This window comes from Hordeum vulgare, chromosome 6H (genome assembly GCF_904849725.1).
Source record: "Hordeum vulgare subsp. vulgare chromosome 6H, MorexV3_pseudomolecules_assembly, whole genome shotgun sequence".
NCBI classification, from domain to species: Eukaryota; Viridiplantae; Streptophyta; class Magnoliopsida; order Poales; family Poaceae; genus Hordeum; species Hordeum vulgare.
The window spans coordinates 27,387,366-27,412,851 of record NC_058523.1 but is presented as its reverse complement, the minus strand read 5'-3'; the positions used below and the strand labels follow the sequence as shown (position 1 = coordinate 27,412,851).

The 25,486-nt window shown below is 44.1% G+C and overlaps 3 pseudogenes; 1 reads left to right on the top strand and 2 right to left on the bottom strand.

Annotated features, from left to right (window-relative positions):
- Window positions 1–229: 229 nt before the first annotated feature.
- LOC123404983 lies at window positions 230–1,349 on the bottom strand (annotated as a pseudogene).
- Window positions 1,350–2,603: 1,254 nt separating this feature from the next.
- LOC123404982 lies at window positions 2,604–13,399 on the bottom strand (annotated as a pseudogene).
- Window positions 13,400–14,360: 961 nt separating this feature from the next.
- On the top strand, window positions 14,361–19,570 carry LOC123404507 (annotated as a pseudogene).
- The last annotated feature ends 5,916 nt before the right edge of the window (window positions 19,571–25,486 follow it).

The following is a 25,486-nucleotide window of genomic DNA, read 5'->3' as shown; positions in this document are numbered from 1 at the left end:
CAAAGTTTGACCAACACAAAGAACGAAGCAAAGAAACCAGTGGTTGATATTTCAGGTTTACAAAGCAAAAAATGGAGATATGATAGCCAATTTTCATTCACATTGCTGATGACAGCAAGATGGTAATATCAGACACTGCAGTAGAACATCATAACACACCAGATCACTCCACCACATGCTAAGAAGATCAGGAGACAGGCACCGGGAAGGAAGCAATCGGTAATCAGTTCTAGGCCCTCTCACCCCGGATGTGCCTTGCAAGCTGGATGTCCTTGGGCATGATGGTGACGCGCTTGGCGTGGATGGCGCAGAGGTTAGAGGCCCACGAGGTAGGCCTCGGCGGCCTCCTGCAGGGCGGAGACGGCCGAGCTCGGGAAGCGGAGGTCGGTCTTGAAGTCCTGCGCAATCGCCGGCACGAGGCGCTGGAAGGGCAGCTTGCGGAGCAGCTCGGTGCTCTTCTGGTACTTACGGATCTCCCGGAGCGTCACGGTGCCGGGGCCGAAGCGGTGCGGCTTCTTCACGCCGCCGGTGGCCGGCGCCGCCTTGCTCCTTCCTGAATGCTGAAACGAAACTGCCTACCTGGTGTTGGGGATTCAATAACCTTTGCTTTGAGATTCACAAACTTTGTGCATGAGTGATGCGATGGAGCATACTTCATACTTCCCAAAGTTTAGATAAAGCTCACATGTCTATCTTTCTTCAAAATTCAGTAGTGGCCTGACAAACTGAAATGTTTTGCATGCTAACTTCCCTCTGTTATCTTATTTCTGAGCATGATAAGATGGAGTGACTTTGCTTCAGTCAAATAGTTGTACGCAATGTTTAGGAAATCATAACTGGTATCTGCTCCGTCGGCTTGGGAATAGCGACTAATCGGTGAATCGGTCTATTAACGGGATTAATCGATAGCTTAAATAGAAACTTGCCAACTTATATCTAAATTTTTTATGTATTATAATATACTTTCATGCACCTAGATATGTAATACACCAAAATATTCTATTATAGGCATATAAAAAAGACAAGAGGTACAATTAACAATCGTTATACATCCAAATTTAGAAAATCTCAAAATTCAAAATTCGCAATTAAACTTTCAAACTTGTCCATATACCTGCTAACATACATCACACAATATACTATAAATAACAATCAAAACAAACAGTTCCATCCACTTATCTACAAAATTGTAATTTATAATCTACTAATATATAAATGTTGGATTCTCCATGAAGATAGGGGGAAAAGATGGTAGTACCTTGCTTGCTAGTGACGCCGTGGAGGAAGAGATTGGGGAGCATCCCATGGGAGAGGACTGGGAGTAGCCAAGGGGGGAGGATGAGGTCCATGCGACCAAAGTGCGAAGCAGGTGGATCTTGGAGGTGTAGTGTGGTGGCTCGCACCAGTGAGGACCTAGCTAGCCGCCACCAGCCAAGTTAGAAGGTGGTGAAAAGAGCATGAGGGGGCGGGAGGACAGCCAAACCCTAGGTATTTAGTAGCAACATGGGTTGAGTGGGGTTATGTGCCAAAAATTTGGGATTCATTTGCTCAGTAGTTACCTCGCGAGTAGCGATTAATCGGTCTGACAACTGATTAATCGGTATGGCAACTGATTAATCGGTCTAACTGACCAATTAATCGGCTTGACAAGTTAACACGATGAATAGGTGTTATTCGATTCGGTCATCCTACGAGTAGCGATTAACTGGCAAGTTAACTGGTTAATCGGACGAATTCTTGAATGGTGGTTGTACGTGCTTCCTTGCTTGATGGCCGTGCATCTGTGAGTTGATGAATTCAGCATTTGTGAAGAAGAAAGGTCTCACTTATTCCTGGCAAAAGATGAATAATCTGGTTATTGTGACTAGCAAACTTTTGCTCAGGTCATGTGATTAAGCAAAACATGGTTTGTAACAAATACGTAAACGGATTAACACCGGTTGCCTTTTCAGTGAGAGTGCCAGCAAAAATGGTTAGGTTAGTGGTAGGGACAAAAAAGAAATGAATTAGCAGTTGACAGACATTGTGATTAAGTAAAACTGAGCAGAGCTCTGGTTTTATAATTCTTCGGGTGGCCACAGGTGACGACATTGTTGAACACAAACGATTATCATCAGTACCTCTTTTCTTCGGGAGGGAATTATCAATTGGTAAGCACCATTATAGTGGCACAACCTTCTATGTTGGTGCATCTCACCGACATGGTTATACACGAGTGATGCCAGTTATAAGATGATCACCAATTACCTCTTTTTATGGCAATATCACAAATTATCCCTTTTTAGATTGAGGTTATCACTTTACCAGTAGAGTATTATTTACTGCGAGAACTTGCGTTTGTAATCTTTTTTCCCGGGAACTTGTGTTTGTAATCTCACAGTGCTATCACTGTAGAAAACACAAGAGAAAATCTATCACGGTGCATGCATGATCAACTATCCATGCATGATCAATTCCACGTTGGGGAATAACATGGTTCTGCATTCATCTGACTCACAACACGATTCCCCTAATAGGAAGAAAAAGAGAGAATACGACAGCATTGGAATTGTAAAGGAATTGCAGCAACCATGTAAGTACTTCTCAGTGGGGTTATAGGATCATTACTTGAAGGTGACAAGTGGAGATCCCGCGGTCCTGAAGTACACAGCAAGATCAATATTCAGGTCATCGTACATGCTCAGGAATGGGTGAGCCTGGGTATCAGAGGCAACAGATAGAAAAAATGGGTAAAGATCAGTGATCTTGCTCTGTCAAATGACACTTTCGGATGAACATACAGATTGTGAAGCAGACAGAAAATTCCTTACTGATAGGGTTTGAGCAGATGACCTATTTGTAGCCTCTTTGTGCATACTGACAAATTCAGAAAGAAATTAAGAAAATAGATATTGGCCTTATTTTGGACACTGATTTCCAGTAAATAAAATAAGGAAATTAGTTGATCTGTCCACAGTTAAAGGTGACTAGGTGAGTGTAACAAAAAGAAACATATGATGATGTTGGCATGCATATTCTAGAGCAGAAATTTTGGCGTGAGAATCACTACTACTCCTACTTGACAGGCAAAAGGTAAAAAAAACACTATGATAACTAAGCTCACAGTTTAAATCTCAACAAATTGCAAATATTGCTCAAGTATTATTGATTAACAGGGGGGGAGGGGGGCAATGGAGAAGCACAAATACCATGCAGAAATGAATGAACAGAACTCTGCTGAAAACTGGTCTGTTGGTGCAGAAGGTGATGGTTGGTCAACAACAGTTTCAAAAAGTTCATAAAAGCTATCACAAGGAGGATATGGGAAATTGCCAGTGGCACATTCCAGCATAACTAGGCCCAAGCTCCATATATCACTCCTATAACCATGTTTCTGCCCATTGATTCTTTCTGGCTGTCAAGAGTATACATTTTAGATTCGTTAGCTGAAACAAAAAATGGTGGACGTCTTTTCATTCCACACTGAAGACATACTTACATAATTCAAACAAACTTTCACCCACCGCCATGTAGTTAAATGTGTCGGTAAATGTATCTCGCTGTGCAGAAGAACTAGAAATGATGGCACTAACACCGAAATCTGATATCTTTACTTCACCCCTATGATTTATTAATATATTCGATGGTTTCAGATCTCGGTGTATAATTTGCTTCTCATGATGCAAGTACATCAGTCCTTTCAACACCTGCATAAGGAAGTTGCAATTATCGATTGAAAAGGTCTATTTGATCTTAAGGTAACATTCTGATAACAACAAATAATTATGTGGTTACTTATGCATCATTTTACTGGCCTGCTTACAAATCACAGCAAGGTAGGCCTCTGGAACAGTTCTAACAGTCATCAGGAAATCAGCCAGAGAGCCTCCATCCATATACTCCAAAGCAATACAAATAACACCATTGACATAGAAACACTGGTAGCATGTGACAACATATTGGCACTGTGTTGACAGACTTATTTTCAACTCCCGGGCAATCTGCTTGCGTATGCTTTCCTGAATATTGAGTTGTATAACCTGCAAACATGACAGTACATGAATGGGGGTAAAGACAATTATAACTGCCACTATAGTTTCTACAGAAAGAAATGGAAGGAACCGAAATTACAAATCATCAAATAATTTATGTTTCGGGCAATACCTTGAGAGCAAAAAACTGGCCAGTCCATTTCTGGCGCACCAATTGCACGGTTCCACTACTACCTTTCCCGATCACCTTGATTGCTTCCAAATCATTTATGCTCAACTGATGGTTATCTAACGACTTTATAGGAGGAGCCTAGAGAAGTCGAGTGTGCCAACGGAAAGAAGACAAGACACAAGTTAGATGAATGAAGAGCATAACAAGTTAAGAGCTGTTAACCTTCATGCACTAGCCAACGCAACCAAAAGTCCGAACTGATGAAAAGGGCTAACGCAATCCACATATACTGTAACACCCCCTCTCACGTGTGATGGGGAAGACAAGTCAACACGTGCAATCGGAAGAGAGCGACGGCACGTGAAACTCACATATGACTCAAGAGGCCTCTACGTGGACACAAAGGGGGCTACCAACAATTTTTAATAAATTGCGGAAGTCAGGACTTGAACTCAAGACCTTAGCTCTGATACCATGTTAAGCTTCATGCACTAGCCAACGCAACCAAAAGTCCGAACTGATGGAAATGGCTAACGCAATCCACATATACTGTAACAAGAATAACAATGTAATTAGACAATTCCCACAAGAAATGGTGTTAGACACTACAAGCAAGTGAGCATCAACATTCAGTATAAATTTGAAACAATTTCTTATTTAACATTATTTTGAATTTCGTTTCCTTATTTAACATTGAACAACTTTTTCTTTACTATATAATAACAAGTCTAAATTTTATGCCCTTTATGACACTTTTGTTCATTTTAAGCCTAAATGACATCTAAAAAGACTATTTTGCCCCTCATGTGGTATGTATGTGCGGGATAGTAGCACACAGAATAATGCGGGGCAGTAGCGTGCATACACATCAACAGTAGCACACACACGCAATAATAAATACACATGCAACAACACACACAACACACACACACACGCACACACACACAACACACACGTAATAGCACACATGCACGCACACAACACACACGTAATAGCACACACACGCACGCACACAACACACACGTAACCGCACACAACACACATGTAAGAACACACACACACGTAACCGCACACACACGCACACAACACACACGTGGCGCACACACACATAGCAGCAGCACGCGCAAACACACGCAACACCACATACACAACAGCAGCAGCACACGCACATATGCATGCACACAAGTAGCAGCACATGCAGCACGCGCGTGCACACACACACATAGCAGCGCATGCAACGGCACACACAAACATGCAACAGCACACACGCAACATCAATAGCATATCTGTATGCGCGCGCACACACGCAGCAGCACGTACACAAGCATAGCACACGAGGAACAAAAGGGTCTTTTCAGATGTCATTTAGACTTAAAGTGGACAAAAATGTTATAAAAGGCATAAAAATTAGACTTGTTGTTATACAGGGAACAAATAATTTTTCGATGTCAAATAGGGCATAAAATTTAAGCATAATGTTTAAATAAGGAATTCTCTCTATAAATTTAACCACTGGATACATTATAAATTATTTCTGTAACAACTGCATTTGCGGATATCCCGCATGAAAATAATCTATGTATTACCTCCACGCGGAATTAGTTGACGCTCAAACAGATGTATTGAGCATTAAAATACGTCTAGATAGGTCCGTTTGAGTGAAACTAATCCCGGACGAAGGAGATACATAATATCATCTGTCCTAAATTGTTGTTCTGAAGAAAAAAATACGAAACCCCTGCTCCGTACCTGCTAATCCAACCACGCATCCCAATATAAATCTGTTCATATCATCAATGAAATTACGAAAACCAATACAACTACCAATATGCATAGCGCAGCCCTACATTCTTTTCCCAGGAACGGCTAAGACCAGACGCGTGGAGGAATTTTTTATTTTGGGTGCCCAGTCGTGCTTTAGTGCTTACCTCGCCTTCCTCGATCTGCGGGATGATGCGGAGGCCGTCCTTGTTGACGAGGAGGTGGTCGTCGCCGTCCTTGAACGCCCCGATCTGCGTCCTGTCCCCACAACCGCCGTGAAATTAAATCAATCAGCACGACTGCAAGAGCAATACGTCCAAGGAAAACAAAAATTCGAAAGAAGAGGGATGATGGTTTGAGGTTACAGGAATTTTCCCATGGTGGACTCGTGGGAGGGGAGAGCGATCTTGCCCGGCTTTTTCAATAGCGGCGGCAGTGTAGGGCTCCCTCGCCAGGGTGAGTGGATGGATGAGTCTTTGTCCGTCTCATCTTTGCCCTGCTTTTTCTGGAATTAAGCATTACAGTACCAGTAAATGGCTGGCAAAATTGGCAGTTTGGCATAATTGGTCAACAGCTTGGAAAAATATACATAGTGCACAATAAGGCAGTATGTACATACATACATAGGATATGTAGACGAAAATAAACGTACAATTGCAAGCCCCATAGTAAGATCCTTAAGAATTACAGTCCTCTACAACCCTTTAAATTTTATTTTGAATCAAAGAGACCTTGACATCGTCTGTCTGTCGTTGTTGCAACTACAGATTTTGTTTTCAAGAGGATTCTACTGAGACTGCAAACGTGGTATTCTATCCCAAGAGCAAAGCGTTTCACGCTAACGACATGATCCAGTTTGGGGCGCAAGACGTCGCCGAATCCACCCACACATCCACTACTGATTCAGCTAAATGGAAATACTGCAGAAAATGCAAGTCCCGGCTTCTCTCTGCTATGTTAAGCAAGCTATCATCTAAAAAAAGTTAAAACCAGCTATAGGCACCAAAAAGAAGTGGTGCGCTACATGAAAAGCTTGTCTACATGACAAGTCTAGTGAGAAGAGATGTCCTAGTCAGGCTAAGTTAAATTTCTATACTCTGATGATCATTTTTAAAGATGGATAAAAAAGGCGTCATTCTAGGCCCTATTTGAAAAGTTTGTTTGTTTACCATAGCAAGGCACCCTGCAAAAAGACAAAGTGAGAAGAAAATCTCATAAAGAAGTTTTGAACTTCCTAAAAAAAGTTCCAGAAACCAAAAGATTGCGATTTTGCATAGTAAACACCTCATTAGAAACTCCAGCATCCTAGACGGGATAAGCTGGAGACAACAAGATGTTAGAGTTACCATTCAGCCATAGATAAAGATGAAAAAAAAATCAATAATACATTCGTGATCCGATGGCTAACCAACATGATGGGATCTCTCTACAAACTGAACCACACCGTCTGTCTCCAGGGAAACTCTGACGGAAACCGCAGTGACAGTGACACGAACGCTAGGACAGGCAGTTCTTGCTGTCAACCTATATTTCATCCCCAAGCACCCAGATTCCACAGCAAAAATCAACGGCTAGTCCAGCAAACCTGATGTGTTGCGTTTCCTGTCCCCAAGTTGACAGTTCTGGAATCTGATGGCTGTACCAGGTCCGGCTATAAGATGCCACTCTACAGAATCACTAGCTGCAGGCCCAGGACATGAGCCTGATTGTACTATTACTACTGGCCCTTGAGTTGGTAAAAAGATTGGAACAGTTTATGCATATCATTTCCAACATATTCGCTTGCGAAAACCCCGGGGGTTGGTGGGGGGTTGATTCAAAAGTTCTAGGATTTTTTGCCCGGAAAGTCCATTTACCCAGTCCATTTACCGAATTTACCGCTTGGTAACCAAAACACAGGTTGTGGATAATTTCCACAAACTCATAGTGGTGTCGCCGTCTCAGGAGCATGGGACTTGTCTCCCTCCTTTTCCATCCAAATCTAATTCTCGGTAATACGAGGAAAAGCCAGTTGTGGCTGAAATACTATTCCCACAAGCATTTCTTGAAACATCAAAATTGTGTTTTTCATACACCGGCCACAAAAGTTTTTTTTGAATTATCGCTTCTATACCTCTCCTACCGCCAACAAAACCACCTTTACCATTTACATAAGTCCTCTACTGCTCCTGAGCTCAAATGAGCTCGGGATGAGCAGTAAAATTGAAATATTTTAAAAAATTGTGGAAATCATGGCAAAAAAAATCAGTACTCCAAAATGCTTTATAAAATATAGCATTTTGGGAGCATCGATTTTGTTTTTTTGCCATGACTTCCACGAATGTCCTTTCATGACAAATTTGCAAGCACACAAAAAATTGTCAAAGTTTACCAGATTTTTTTTTAAGAACTTTTTTACTATTTTTCGAATTTACTATTCATCAGGGAGCATTTGAGCTCGGGAGCAGATACTCCACATCCTACCATTTAGGTCTTGCTACTTGAACAAGCTAAACTTCTAACACAACCATCTAACATTTTATAAATCAACCTCATACTCATCTACGAGTATCTCCTGGATAGCCTTAGAGTTAAAATACAAAATTGTTGTGATTCGCCACTCAAAGGCACATTGTTAGACTTCTCTTTGCAAGCTATAAAATCACTACCCCTGTAGCATTTAAATTTAGAAGAAACAATCTAGGCACACACCCTGCAGAACCCAAGGCTCGAACACGGATCTACCAGCTTCCATGCTAGTCACTTAAATATATTTATTTACCTCAAGAATATTACTTCCTAACTTCACCCCAATCCTAGTAGCTACGTCCCTAAGAAGCATCAGAAGAATTCAAAACAGTTGGAATGTGTAAATTACCTGTGTGCTACTATCTTCCATCTGATGATCCTCTAAACCTGCCACTCTTTCCATCTCCTTTACAGAACTTTCAAAGTTAGTGCTTGGATAATTTTCCCTAGCAAATGCTTCGAGATTGACCAACAACATCATGTTATCATTAGTAGTTGGTGCCGTTGGGATTTCCACATCAGGCTCACTTCCCATCTCAGAAGCACCAACCGGTACTGCTTAATAAAAATAACAAAAAATGTCATGTGCCTGCATGAAGAGTGAGTATATATATATATATATAACTCAACATGCCCCCAAGAATTAACCGAAGTAGCAACTAAGAAAGGAGACTGCTCTCCATGGTCGATTGAGCGATGAAACACGGCACGACTGAAAAGAAGCAGCAAAGTACCACACCCAGATGTCCCAATGTCTTGTTTGTCAGGAAAGTGATACGGTAGCTTCGCTTATGCATACCCCTACTATCGTTACTGATGGTGTGTGAAGAGATATGCAACTCAATTACAAAGGAAAGGAGGAATTAGTTTGTATAACAATAAAGTATGCTTTTTTAATCTGATAATTAAAGCATGCTATTGTAGCACATAGCTAAGGTGCATAAGAAGAGAAAAGAGATAGGGCTGGAAATTAGGCATGTTTTGCATGGTGTGCATGCTGCAGTTCAAGCCGTGAATGTGATTGGTTGGGAGCAAGAAAATAGGGGAAGATGCATCTCGCTTGAGCAAGCAATGAAACAAGAAAGTGCAAGACTAAATAGGAGGTTGAAATCCAGGCTACGAGCAATCAGGCATTCTTTTCTGATTCGGCTGGCACAAGATCAAAGAGTCTGATTTGTAACTAGAGGCCAATGCATGGACGGACGTGTGCAACTAAACTAGATGGGTTGGCTACGGTCACCGGTTTCCGTTCAAGCCTCTATCTCTAACAAGTCAGCGGTTGGAGAGAATTAATCATTTCCGAATTGGTAGTCCGGACAAATTTTTTATCACATAGAACAAGCTGCTTAGGATTCTCTTGAAGTAATTTTATTAACTTGATGGTGAAACATTTATATTACCACCAGTTGACAGGAAATGTACCTGGAACATGCACACACGAAGAGGGATCTGATGACCTTGAAATCCTGCTTGATTACAACAACCATTAGCTTCGTTGGAACATATAAGATTATATCAGGTTAACTGAAGACTCGACGTTGATGTTTTGCCTCATAGAAGTTGAAGTAAAGGAGGGCATATTTCGTTGTGCGTACAAGGAACATTGGTAGTACCTTTTATCAGCCAGCCGCCTCTCTAACCTCTCATCGTATTCATCTGGCTCTTGTTCCTCCAGAATTTCATCCAATTCTTGCTCCAGATTCCCATATGGATCTTCCTTCAGAATTTCATCTGATTCTTGCTCCAGATTCCTATGTGGTTGTTCTTCCCCCAGAGTCTTATTTGATGGCATGTTAATTATAGGATTGCTCGGATGATTACTAACCAAGGTCCTCAAGGCATACTCTAGATCAGCAGCTTCACCCCCAAATTTTGTGGAGATCTGTTTAAGGCCTGGCATATGCTCGATGCTGATGAGTGCAGTACCATCTTTTTCAAACAAGGGGATGGCATTGAAAACTAGCTTGAGCTTCCAGAGATTAGGCATTGCACCTTTCTCAAATTTTATCCAAGCTATGTCACTCGTGAACATCAACTTGAAGTACTTGAGAATTGAGAACCCAGCCTTGTCAAAGATGATATTGTCGTACGTCGCCTTCTCCACATACAGAGAGAGAGCAGTGAGGGCAGGCGAGCCTCTAAGGATATCAACACAACTCATCTGCAGTTCCCTCACTGCAATCTTCAAAATTCTTAGGTTGCCATGTTTCTCAATCCACCGAGGAATTCGTGAAAACATGATATGGCTATGTGGTGAGAATTCAAATCTCTGGAGAAGTGGGGGTGCCATGAGATCCCATGACAGGGTGACGTCTGAAGCGCCACGAGCACTTTTAGCCGATGAGCCATGAGCCACTACTAAAGTTTTCAGCTTGCCATGTCCTCCAACTAAAGATAAAATAGAACTCATGCTTCTAGTCAGATGGTCAGAAGAAAGTGCAGAAGATCTGGTTAGGTGAAGATCCTGCAGGGCGTGCAGCTTGCGTACTCTCTCCAGACTGAGAGACATCCTGCTGTTAATCCAGTCCAGCAGATTTTTATCAACAGGAAGACCAAGGTGTAACAAGTTTGGTAAATGGATATCTCGTGGAACACAATCCACTCTTGCATCCGCAATATCCAGTATTTCCAAACATTGTAGCACATGGTTTGGCAGTTTTATGCAGACATCACCTGCAATCTTCAAATATCTCAGTTGAAACATTTCTGAAATCCCAGTGAGGTCTACAGGGCAGTCGTCATCGCCAGCATGACCGTATAGTTGAAGGTTCAGAACACGAAGAAGCTTGAACTCTGTAATACAAGGCATAGACTCGAGTAATCCAAAAAATCCAAGTGACCGAACTTGTGACTTTGTGATGTTTGCTGGTGTCTTGGCATATTTTGCAATACCAAAGAGGAGAGATAGTCGACGGACCTTTTGAGAGAGTGACACATTCTTTTGGCTGTAGTCTATTGCCACAATGAAATTCTCTTTTGCAGACTTGTGTGCAATAAGATCATGTACCATACCATGCACTGCACAGGATAACACCTCATTGTTGTACTTGACACATATTGGTTGGATGAATCTTCTACCAATAAGTTCATCAAGATAGCTTTCTGCAGCTTTCCCGATGTCTTGCCCTTCTGTTGTATAGATCAAACCTTCAGCCACCCATTGCTTCACCAAATCATCCTTCAAGATTGTGTAGCCTCTGGATACATACTAAGATAAAGCAAACATGTCTTCAAATATTGAGGAAGACTGTTGAAGCTCAGATTCAGTGCTTGTCTAGTTCTTTCTGATGATGAGAAACAAGAGCTTAACGACTGTTGGATGTATGTCAGATGATCAATTGACATGACAGTCTGGCTTGCTAAAACACTAGCTATGCTGACTGTGGCTAACGGCAAACCATCACATATTTCAACAATTTCATTTAGAACATCTTTGAACTGTTCAGGACAATCTTTTTCAGAGCCAAAAAGACTGTTAAAGAACAGCTTTCTAGAATGATCGTCATCTAGGTGTTTCATCTCAAAAACATACTCTGACTGATAGCAGCAACATGTTAATGCAACATCTTCCATCTGTGTAGTTGTTATTATTCTGCTACCATGATTACCCTTTGGAAAAACATGATTAATAGTATCCCATACTGATGCAGCCCATAGATCATCAATAATAATTAAATACCTGCATACAGATAATCAACTCTAGGGTTTAGGGAACATGGGAATTTTGATATATATTCAATGAAGAAAAAAAAAAGCACTACCTTTTATCTTGTAGATATTGCTTGATATCGTGAATGAGATCAATTTCCCTACAATGTTGCGGAGGATGTTGACGCTGGAGTTGCGAGAGCATGTCACAGAAAATTTTCTTCGTGTCAGGTTTCTTGGATACTCGAATGAAAGCTCGGCAATTGTATTGCTTCCTAAATCTGTTGTACAACACTCTAGCAAGTGTGGTTTTACCAAGACAAGCAGATCCAAGAACAGAAAGCACCTTGAGCTGTTGGTCCCCATCGGTAGCCAGTGAGTTGATAAATTCATTCATCCGGCCATCGATTACTATGTCTGCAGTTTCTTCATATGGCCTTGGAGGAACCATAGGGCCATGGGACACAAACCTACGCCTCAAGGTTCTGCAAGAATGGAGATTATACCTCTGGTACCGTTGAATGGCCTCCTGGACATACATCCTGAATTCTGATAACGTTTCCGCACTAATAACCTGAGTCTTGGAAGTCTTGACACGACTGCACCAATTGCGGAGGGATCTGGTGGCCTTGACGTTGTTGGCAAAAAGGGAGGGATCTTCAGGCGGCACAAATAATAAGCCGTCGATGTAATCCTCCATGTCATAAGACAGGTCGCGTGCCTCATTCATCCAGCACATGGCCATTGGCGGAGGGTCTTCCACCTCTGATAGTTCATCAAGGTATGAACTTATTTTTTGAACGTCATCTTTGAGGAGGCGCATCCTGTCCTTGATCCTCTTGGAGCAGCATTTCTGAGGAGCATCCCCAATCCCAAGGAGAAGCATATCCAACTTCCCAATAAGGGGTCTCATGGCGCTCAACGAAGCACTGATCGTGGCCCCCGTCTCCCTGACTTTGCTTCTGCCTCTGCTTTGGATCAAAACATCTAAACACAGGCACGTAAACAAAGGTAAGATTAATTAATGGATACTGCATACACATGTGCCCGTATACTATAGAAAGGCAACCATAAACTGTGTGACAAAGCAAAATGCATAATGTTGAAATCGGCCACCCGCGAGAATTTAACAAGGAACAAGCAATCAAAACAAGACACAATCTCGTGGTCACAATGCAGACATGGCACGACAATTATCCATTCTTATGCCCATCGAAAGAAAACAAGCTAAGTAGTCCTGCATCCAATTACTTAGTGGAAGGGCCTCACCACTGGTAGGAGGAGTTGGATCTGACAGGACAATGTTCTTGTGCGCCTCAGGAGATTCCTCCTCTTCCATGACCCTCCCCCCCCCCCACACACACACACAAAAGAAAACAGTGTTTCGAAACAGGGTACCTGCATCCGGCCTTAATCCCTCTTCGGTAGGCAGTCAGATGAGGGCATGTTGAGCTCCCAAAGAAGCTGGGATCCCATGGCACCAAACGATATGACTATTGGGACCCTCAAACATCTCTCGGCTTATGCCTTTGATCGTAGCATCTAAACGGACAGATGCAGAGGGGACACCATGGCAAAAAATACTGTTGCACAAGATGTGGTCGAAAATATGCAGAGAAAAATGAGCTGCCATGAGGATAAACAATCCAATGCCACAGGGTTTGGATGGCCATGGTTGCGACTTGACTCATGTATGTAAAATTAAATTGTAAGTAAGATAAACCTATCCAGGCGCCTTGTTTCTTCTATTAATTTATGTGGCTGCGATGTCTTGCCTAAAAAAATCTGTGTCCAATACCTTCACTAAGAAAATTCTGTGCGGCTGTTGTTTTCCCTAAAAAAAATCTGTGTCTGATATCTTACCCAACAAAATTCTATGTGGCTGATGTCTTCCCTAAGAAAAAGAAAATCTGTGTCTGATGTGATACACAAAAAAATTCTATGTGGCTGATTTCTTCCCTGAAAATATCTGTGTGTGATGTAATGTGACGTGACGGGTTAACATTACTGATATTAAAATTGTAGATAATCTCCTGGATTTATGCGGCCATAGCTATTGTTGAGTTGCTGAACCATCCATTTTCTCTCTATCCAGGCGAGGGATGGCAGCGAAGGCAAAATTCAGTATCAGTAATGGTCTGATTAATCAAGAGGCAGGAGGTGGTGTGGAGATGGCGGAATTAGTCGTGGCTGCCAACCTGGCTGGGAGTGTTGCCGGCAGGAATGCCCCAAAGCTCTGGGATTACTTGGTACAGAATCGCAAGCTGCGGGCAGAGCTGAAGCATGACATCAGTTACATCAGAAGCGAGTCCTTGATGATTTCTGCTGCCATTAAACAAGATGGTGATCGTCCACCGTGGAGCGACAACCCCGTGCATAAGGTCTGGATCACTATGGTGCGGGACTTGGCGCACGATATCGAAGACTGCATCGACCGCTTCACGCACCGCGTGACACTCAAGCCTGATGTGTCATGGATCGTTAAGAAATTTCACCGGATGAAGACGAGGAATGCCCGTAACAAGTTTGCTGCAGCGATCCGTCGTCTCAGGAAGAAATCTGAGGACGCATCCAAGCTGAGAATAAGCTACAGCACAAGTGAGTATGGCGGCGGATCCAACACTTTGGAGTCAGAAGCATCATCTGATGAAACGGACATCTCGGTGGCCGCCGTGGGTATGGATGCACCCCACGACGAGCTCATGGAGCTGATAAGGGAAACGCCGCAAGGCCAACAACCCATGGAGCTCAAGGTGATCTCCCTTGTTGGATTCGGTGGCATAGGGAAGACTCTCCTCGCCAAGCATGTGTACAACACAACTGAGAGCGAATTCGGAGCACAGGCTTGGGTTTGTGCTGCAGAGAAAGGCTCAAGAGATGTTCTCAAGGAGATACTCCGGCAACTTGGAATTCATTCCACCATTAGTAGTAGTAGTGGAAGTGCAGGCAGCCCCTGCCGTCTCAGCAACAACATGCTCTGTGCAAGCCTCAGAGAGTGCCTTGGGACCAAGAGGTATACGATATATTTTCTACCCTAGCTTTTTATGCCGTTTCTCTTGTTTTTTCTACTCATTTTTCTCTCGGAGTCGACAACAAATATACAGCCGATTACCGGCCTCCACACTACAATATCATCGGTATAGCTAATAAAATGCACCTTTGACTTTAGCGCATTCAATTCGATTCTCCCAGCCATTAATGTTTTGATTACTGAATTAAGAAACATATGCATGGTTAAAAATTCCTATGCCGGCTATTGGCGTACATGCAGACAATTGGGCCATGTTGGCATGCATGCCTTCAGAATTCAGATTACAGAAGCTCATGTAAATGAGACAGTACTAAGCCATATGCTTTGTTAAGAGTACCAAGTTACCAATGTATTCTTCCATTTTCCTCCATCCACAAGTGTTCCCTTCATAATGGAAAACAAAGTACACAAGCCGGAGGAACTTTATGAACGGCTACAAAATTCACGACATAATTCCTGATCAGATCGATTGCAAATCAAGGACTTCAAACATGGTGACTAGGACTCACAAGCCTTGTGCGACAGAAACCCTACTAAAAAAGAAGTCGTACCATAGGAATCCTGTCCAAAGCAAGGTACAATCATGAAAGGAATAGAAATTAATGCTTCTCCAACTCTAGGTTCGTGTAGAGACTAATGGTTCGAGGATCCTATTGACTTCAGACTGTTAGAATAGTGTCAGAATCCCTTGGGCGACCGATTTTCTAGTTTCAATGCATGCTATCTGAAACATGATTTGTGTGAAGAGTGAATGTGTTCTATTCTGACTTCTTTTTATCTATTATAGGTTTTTCATTGTAATCGATGACATGCGGAGAGACTTTTGGGTCGATATAAAAGATGCTTTCCCTGTGGTTCCCGGGGTCAACAGTAGAGTTATTGTCACAACAGCCACTCAGACCATAGCAATCAAAAGCAGCTGTCGTGATGGTCATGTGTACATAATGAGAACTCTTGCTGAGCAACACTCAAAACAATTGTTCTGTGAGAAAGCTTCCTTGGTGTATCCACCAACAGTCCATGATACGGAGCTAAGTTCAGAAGTAATAAGGAAATGTGATGGTCTGCCCCTTGCTCTTATTACCACAGCACGGTTGTTGCACGGTGATCATAGACGGCGACAATGGGCAGATTTGGGAAATAACCTAGGCAGCCATCTGGAGACACATCATATGTTAGCAAATATGAAGCGTGTGCTCGTCCGTAGCTACACCAGCCTAAGCAAGCAAGAAATCAAGATCTGCTTGCTTTATCTGGGTATTTACCCAAGTGGTCGCCCAATCAGGAGAGGAAGCCTGATAAGGAAATGGTCAGCCGAAGGTTTCATCACAGCAGAGCCTAAACGCAGTGCCCTTGAGGTTGCTGTTGCCAGTTTCAATGAGCTGGTCGACCAGAGCATCATCCAGCCTATTGACGCCAGCGGCAGCAGCAGCGCGGAGGTGAAGACATGTAAAACTCATGGTATAATGCTCGAATTCATTCTGCACAGATCCATGTCCGAGAACTTTGTTACCTTATTATATGATAAGGATCCCCCATCTGGGAGTAAAAAACGTTGGATTTCTGTGCAGCATAAAACTGATGCAAGATCCAAAATGGATCCAAAGGATCTAAGTCTTGTCCGTTCTCTGACAATCTTTGGTGAAGCGCACAATTCAATGTTGGACTTTTCCAAGTATAAACTGATTAGAGTTTTGGATTTAGAAGAGTGTGATGAACACTTGGGAGACAAACATCTCAAGGAGATATGCAGCAACATGTCGCTGCTCAGGTACCTAAGCCTCAGGGGCGCTTCTAGAGTTACAGTTCTTCCAAAACAGATCAAGAAGCTTCAACTTTTGGAAACACTAGATTTAAGAGGAACCAGTATAGAGATTCTGACCATAGAAGTCATGTTATTGCCATATTTAATTCATCTGTTTGGAAAGTTCAAGCTCCAACAAGATGTAGGAAGCCGGAGAATGAGTAAGTTACAGACTTGGCTGTCAGAGAGAAGTAAATTGGAAACTCTAGCCGGATTTGTTGTGGCCAACAATAGCCAGGGATTCACACAGATCATGGAGCATATGAAGCACTTGACCACGGTGAAAATATGGTGCGAGACACATGAGAGCAGCAACTCAAGATATCTCTCAAAGTCAATCAAGGGGTTTCTCCGGAGTGGCACCGATCTGAACAAAGCTCATTCACTCTCACTGAACATCAATGATGAATGGTGTCCAGACTTGTTGGATTTCTCCTTGGAGAAAGATTACTCCTACTACCTTAGCTCACTCAAGCTACAAGGAAACATCATATGCAGTCAGCTGCCTCTGTTTGTTACCATGCTGGGTGGTCTCACTAAGATGTGTCTGTCATTCCTTGGTGATCATAAGCTGAGTGGTAACATTCTTGATGCCCTGAGCAGAGTGCGCGGCCTGGAGTACCTGAAGCTGATTGCAACTCAACTGGACAAGCTCGTCATCAGGCAAGGCCATGAACTCAGAAACCTGCGACACCTATGTGTCGTGGTGGAAGTCGTGACCGAGCTGGAAATACAAGAGGGAGCTCTGCCTCGCCTCGAGTTCCTCCGGCTGCTATGTAAGGATATAAATGGCTTTAGCCGCACAATCCAGTCCCTGCCACGTCTTAAGGAAGTCACCCTACATGATGCAGTGGGTGATGAAACAAAACAGGAGTGGAAAGGAGCGATAAAGAACCACCCCAGACGTCCCAAGCTCTTGTTTGTTGAGACTAAGTCGATGGGAAGTGAGCCTGCTGCGGAAATTATCCCTGCAGAAACAACTACTGATACAACGGTCGAAGAGGTCGATATGGAGAGGGAACCTGCAGCAGCAGCTACTGATACGATGTTATCAGTGACAACGCTGCCCAATGTGATTTCCACTAAAGAAACTGGTAATTAAGTGATGGCCTCATATTTCACTTTGGTTAATTCTTCGGGTGTGTTGAATTGTATATACTCTCTGTTCATGCATGCATGTGCCATTCCATTCTTATTTTTGTGCAATACAAGGTGTTACTTCTGGGATGGTTGATGATCAGGAACTAATGAAAAGCGAGCCTGCTGCAGAAGCTAGCCCTGCAGCAATAGCTACTGATACTAGGGCCGACGGGGTAGATGCCGAAAGTGAGCCTGCGGAGAATTTTGAGAGTCCTGTGCCATCACCTACTGATGCCATTTCTGCGGGTGAGTCTGGCAATTCAGTGATATGCATCTTCTTGTGTTGCTTAATTGCTAGTACTTTGATCCAATATTGGTATTGAGTTATATATACTCCCTCTTCATGCACACATGTGGCAATTTTCATCGTGTAGTACAAGTTGATGGTGGTCAACATGATGATGAACAAGGAAAATATTTTGCTAACACCAAGGATGCAAAATATTTTGCTAAGAAACATGGTCTGAGTGCTCAGGTGACAGATCGGATGAACAAGGGAAGTTCTAAAGAGGAGATGGAAGGAATGGCAGGTCTAGAGGGTAAGCAGATGGAAGACGCCACCAAGGTAATTTACAGATTCCAGTTGTCTTACATTCTTCCAGTGCTTCTCCTAGGGATGTAGATAGTAGAACTGGGGCGGAGTTAGGGAGTGATATTCTTGAGATATACAAGTCTAGTATGATTTTTCAACTGTACCTTGTTGGCCCAGTCCCGACGTCGAGTACTTCCGGCGACACAAAACGACCAGTGAAGCTTCTACTGGTCACTATCTCGACGAAGTTCCTTTGCGCCGAGATGCACCCCAGTGCAAAGCTAGCCTCTGATTGATTCGTACGGCCAGCAGGACGCGTACGTTCAGAGCAAGCAATACATACTACTACGGCATGCTGGTCGATTCTCTTGATCTACTAGTAGTAGTACACACACACGAGAGCTGACTCTGTTATTGCCAAAGGCTCATCTCAAGCCATGTTTGCTTTTATTGATTCAGTTCAACTCACGTCTCTAGTTAGAGGGATGCAGATACATGTATATTTGTACAAGGAATAGTAGAACTAGGCCATGTAGGACTCGGTAGTCTAAACCTACTCGGACTATGTTACTACGTTGTCGTGTTTAACTCTAACATGGTTGTCTTCTGTACTGGTTTTCAGAACCAAGGCCTACGAAACAAACAGCGTCTGCGCACGAGGTTGTCATCGCTAGTGGCAATTGGTGTATTTCGCCAAAGAAGTCGACAGGGGATTTTGGTGCCTTGACTGTGTTGATCTCGCTCAGGACAGGGCTGGAGTATGGGTTGAGTATCAGGTTGGCGTTTTAACTAGTTGTAGCTTCTGTTGCTTCAACCTTTGCACATTGTGTTATCAATTTTGGATGTGCTAACGGTGGATTCTCAGGTGTTGGGTGTGCCAGACAACCATGGATATGGGGAGTCGTCTCCTGAAGTTGATGGAGTGGTTCTGATAAGTTTGTCCTGAATGCACATGAATTCCTATTTGGTTGATTTCTGCTGTCCTGTGACAGAGTCCACCATGTATGTTATCGGACATATATTTCGTCCAAATGCATAAACAGAAAGCCCGTAAGGACCAAAAGAACCTGAACCTAAGTTCATTCGGAACCTGAACTTGAACCTAACTTCATTTGTTGGCTTTCTGACAAGTTCATTTGGAACGAGTAACTACCACAGGTCACATGTACTCCCCGTTTGATTGTACATGAAAACTGTCATAAGTTACATGCTTATCATCTTTTCTTTTTGCTGATTGTGTAGCAAGCCATTGGTTTCCATGAATGTGATCAAGAAATCATCTTTTTTTCAGAAAAAAAATATATATATATACGTAACTTGATGATGTATGTAACAAATTTTGCGTGCTGATTGTGTGTGCTAATTTTAGCATGAAAAGGTAATAGAATATCGCATTTTACTCCAAACAACACTTCATTTGGTTAAAATAGATAAATGGGGGTTGCACATGGGAATTTTTGGGATGGAGGTTTGTTCCCCTGTTTGATAACCAGACATGGCTTGATTGATTTAATTGTAGATGAAAATACAAGCTATAGGATCTGCTTACTAGTAGAAAGAAAGTATCCCCCATTCTCCTCCCACAGACAGTAATTGCTTTGCTGCTCCTGCCCCGGAATCAGGAACCAGCAGACTGAACAACTCTTCTCGACTATTGAAGCTCCTGAAATCTGAAGAACGCATGGCGGGCGGAGAGGCTGCCCGCCCCTCCTCCCCTCGTGACGCGTTAATGGCGGCTGCTACATTTCTTCTCTTGTGGAGCAAGGGAGATTTGCCACCCTGCTCCATCCACGCCGGCCCAATTCAGAAACCCTAGCTAGGTACTTACAGAGTAGAGACAGAGAGCACTTGCCACTCGTCACAGCTAGGTACTTACAAAGTAGAGACTGAGAGAAGACGATGACGCCGGGGTGGAGGGCGACCTCCCGCGGGCGCACCACCTCCGGCAGAATCGCCCGCCTTTCCCGGCCGCGCCATTTGGCGGGCTTCTCCCTCTCTCCCCTGTTTCTACGCTGCTGCTCTCTCTGTTCCGAGTCCCGCCGCCCAGTGTTACAGCATCTCTCCCGCCCGTAAAAACGCAAACCGTAAAACTGGATGCGGATAAAAAAAAACTTTTAAAGGGTCCAATTTAGCTACGATCAAACGCATACTATAAAGTAAACTGTAAAACTAAGATAAAGAACTACTTCCTCCGGTCCCGTGACCGTCGTCCCTTCCTCCAGCCGGCCGTGTCGGCCATGCCGGCCGCGTCCAACCCCGTCGGCCGCGCTCCATCACCACGCCAGTCGCGCCCAGTCCCGCCGACCACGCCTTGTTGCCGGTTGGCCATGCCGGCCGCGTCCAACCCCGTCGGCCGCGCTCCATCACCACGCCAGTCGCGCCCAGTCTCGTCGACCACGCCTTGTTGCCGGCTGGCCATGCCCCGTCGCCCGTCGGCATTGTCCTGTTCTGTTGCCAGCCGCATCGGTCGAGTCGTGCCCCTTTGCCGGTCGTGCCGGGAGGATTCCGACAGCCAGGCTGAGGTCATGGGAGGCCACGGCGAGGTCGAGCTCGTCCAATTCAAACCAGCGGCGATCGATTGCGGCGTCCAGTGGCCTTTTCTGACGTGCGATGATGAATTCCAACGAATTTAGGACGGATTTCGGCTAACTCCATGGTGGCATGTTTGCTTCGAAGAGGTTTGACCGGTATATGGGGCGCTCCTAACATGCTTGAGCATAGTTTCGGCCCTTTACATAAGATCGGATGATGATGACTCAAACATCAAAGTTTCTCATTTTGAGGTTACAAAACTTTCTAACGTGGAGAACTATTCCATCTGAGGCTATCTTAATTAAGTTCTTGACCATGCCAAAATCTAGTGCCAACACATGCCCCTCTTGTTTTTCGATAAAGTTTGTGTACCGAAAAATAACTTGCATATAGTTCGCTCGAAGCATGAGGTCAACACTTCATCGGTCATTTTTGCATATATTTTGGATGATAAGTATATATCAGCCATACTTAATCTTAGGACAATAATTATGTATCGGCCACGTCTTTGCTTAGGGTGATGGTTATATATCAGCCATGTTTGGACTTTTTGTTTACGTCATACCTTGTGGCTGCTCCCATCCTTCATTGAAGTGTCCCATGTAATATGGCCCATAAGGGATGGCGATAACCATGACCAATATGGCCTTGCATAGCATAGAAATTCTTGCTTCAAAGGTGATCTTGAATGCTTTGAATGTGATGGCATGTTAGATCTAGAACTGTCCGCTTGATTGGCATATTGGATAGCAATATATCAAAAGTTTACTTGATTCATTTGCGCTTAGCTTCACTCTTCTTTTCATTTGCCAACTTCTGAATTCTTGGAATTGATAAATTTAACACGCGTATCCCTTTGTACTTGCGGTTGCCCCCGAGTGCATGATTTTTTATGGTGATCTTCAATACCTATTTACCATCGGGTTGCTAATCAAGCACAACCTCTCTTCCCAATACTTTGTTGCCCTCCTTGCCTTTCTTGGGTTCACCAATAGCAGCATTATCTTTATTAGCAAATTCTGCTATGTTAGGCCGAATTAACATTTTCTTCCCTTCCAAGTCCATGGTGTTTATCGGGAAGGGTTGTTCATCAATTTGCATCTCTGAAAAATTCAATCATTCATCATTAATGGCCAATTGTATCTGTCGCTGAAAAACATTGCAATCATGAGTAGCACGAGAAAATGAATTAGGGTACTTGCAACAAGCATGCAATTTCTGCTCCTCAAACAGCGGAATGGCGTGTGATACTATAATCATCTTATCTTGCATGAGAGCATCAAGTATTTTATCACACTTAGATATATCAAATGTAAACTTCATCTCCTCAACGGGGTTCTTACAAATCGGCTGAAAGGATCGATATGGTTGGCTAGAGGGGGGGTGAATAGACAACGACCACTTTTTAATTAATCTTAACAAGTTAAGGTAAACACTATACGGGTTCACAAATAATATGACAATGAGGTGAACCCTATAGAAGCTAACAACGAGAGTTATTAAGACAAGTAACATATAGTCACAAGCATAAGCAAATACAAAGTAAAGGGTAGAGATAACCACAAGTGGAACCGATGGAGACGAGGATGTGTTACCGAAGTTCCTTCCCTTTGAGACGAAGTACGTCTCCGTTGGAGCGGTGTGGAGGCACAATGCTCCCCAAAAAGTCACTAAGGCCACCGTATTCTCCTCACGCCCTCGCACGATGCAAGGTACCGTGATTCCACTATAGGTGCCCTTGAAGGAGGTGACCGAACCTTTACAAACAAGGTTGGGGCAACTCCACACAAAGCTTGGAGGCTCCCAACTAAACCACGCAGCTTCACCACAATGGAATATGGCTTCGAGGTGACCTCAACCGTCTAGGATGCTCAAACACCCAAGAGTAACAAGATCCGCAAGGGATTGGTGGGGGAATCAACTTTTCTCTTGGTGGAAGTGTGGATCTAGGCCTTCTCAACCAATCCCTAAAGAATCAACAAGTTTGATTGGCTAGGGAGAGAGATCGGGCACTTTTGAGCTTGTGGAGCAACAATGGAGCTTAGAGAGGTAAGAGATAGGGTTCCTCAGCTAGAAGAACCCTTTATATAGTGGGGGAAAAAATCCGACCGTTTTCCCACTCTCTGCCCGAAATCCAGCGGTACTACCGCTGAGCAGGAGCGGTACTACCACTGCCTGGCGGTACTACCGCTGGCTGCAGCGGTACTACCGCTGGGCCTCCGGCGGTACTACCGCTGACACCAGCGGTACTACCGCTGGCCCCTTGGTAGTGCACAAGCACTACTACCGCCGGGAAAGTCTTCGCAAAAGGGTCCGTCCACGAACTACCGCTAGGTAGGTGGAACAAAGCACCTGGAGCGGTACTACCGCTGACCAGGGGCGGTACTACCGCTAGCAGTCCAGCGGTACTACCGCTGGGGACCATTTTGCAGATATGCTCAAGACGAAATAGGCGAGGGCCGCTCCAAACATAAGGAAGGGGAGAATGTGAAGTGTGCGTGTGCAAAGATAGATTCCAGCCAAACCTTTCCACTACGGATCCCCTCTTAATAGTACGGCTTTCCTATGACTCAAATAAAGAGAATCGTAGAGAGCGTCGTGCTTCCGTTCCCGGAGAGAGGAGACGTGTCGTCTTGTGCCGTTGACGTGTGTTACTTGAAACCTTGACACACACGGTTAGTCCTGTACGGTACTGTCATCAATCACCAAAATTACTTAGGCATAAACTATGCCCCAACAATCTCCCCCTTTTTGGTGGATTGATGACAATACCGGATTTGCACAGAGAATAATATGAGAACAAAAAGATAGAAATATATGACAATACGGGGCATATGACTCACAGCATATGATGGAAATAAATCTCACATAAATCATGTCTCACAAAAGATAGTAAACGAGAATCAAACCAAGTTCGAAACAAACCATACGAAATAAAGCAAAGCAATGCAAAGTTCGAAAAATGAAAGCAAATCCTAGACTCTCTCCCCCTTTGGCACAAGACACCAAAAAGGGGCACACCTAATGCCACAGGTAACTACTCTTCGTCTTCAGGATCACCAGACTCGTCTGTCCCCTCCTGGTCGGTCTGCTCCTCCTCTTCCGCCTCATCGCCAGACCACTGGTACCCCTGAGCCTGCATCCAAGTGCCCTCAGGAGTGATGTCGTCCTCTGAGCCGCTGGAGATGTCCACATCCAAGGTCCTGAGAACACGCTTATGCCTCTGACGGCTCTGCTTCTGAGCCACGTGTGTCTGGTACTGACCCTTGGCCTGCATACAGAAAAGTGTCTTCATCTTGTCCTGCAGTTTGATAGCCCAAGATGGCATGGCAGACGAGCGGGACTGAGAGGCAGTTCCTCTGTCAGCAGCGGTCTCTGTATCAGTGTCCATGTGCTGAGAGGATGTAGATGGGTTGGCCCACTTGTCCTTGACGCGGAGCCTGATCGGGTCATGCACAATGTAATCAGACTGTGCGTAGAGCAGCTCATCCGGAAAAGCCTGTTGCCACTTATGGCTTATGTATGCAAACAGGTAAGGCCCGTAGATAGGAACCTTACGATTGATGATGCAGTTCCAGAGCTCTGTGAACATCACATCTGAAATATCCAGCTGAGCAGACTCCTGAGACATAGCCTCCTCACACAGTAACAGCATCTCAGCCAAGTAGACCTCATCGAAGTTACCACTCCGAGGGAAGAGGGTGTTGCGGAAGATCCGATGCATGATATCCAGGTGCTTGGGAAGCACCCCCTTCCTCAGATACAGTGACTGCAGTCTGTCCTTTGCGGAGGCCCTATCGGTGGGGGCTGGAGCATGAGGACGCAGCCCAAGAGGAGTGTCAGCACCCTGAAAGTCAATGTGAAGGAACTGCATGAACTCAGTCCAGGAACCGGTCATCTTCTGTGACCCAGTCATCCATATCATGGAACGTTGTGCATCTGGAGAGAAATGGACTGTGACATAAAACTGAGCAACTGCAGTGGGATCAAAGTCCGTCTTGAAGGTGATGATGTATTTGATGCCCAGTTTGTCAATAAGAGAGAGGGCATCACCAAAGTAGTCCGTGTTCCGCTGAAGATGTGCCAGATCAATCCACTGAACAGAGACATCGTTCTTCTTGAAGTGAGCAACAACATCCCGATAGATCATGCACTGGTCCCTTGCCCAGACATTTTCAACACCATCATCACTTCCCTCTCCTTGAGATAGAGGTTCTTGGTGCGAAATTGCAGAAAGTCCTTGGGGGACATTGTACGGATATTTACCCTCTTGTCCTTGTGAGCGACCTTCTTGAAGGACTTCTTCTTGGGAGGCAGACCATACGTGGCAGACCCCTCGGGCGCCTCTGTGTTGCGAAACTGTTTGGACACCGTGTCCCGTGGGGGG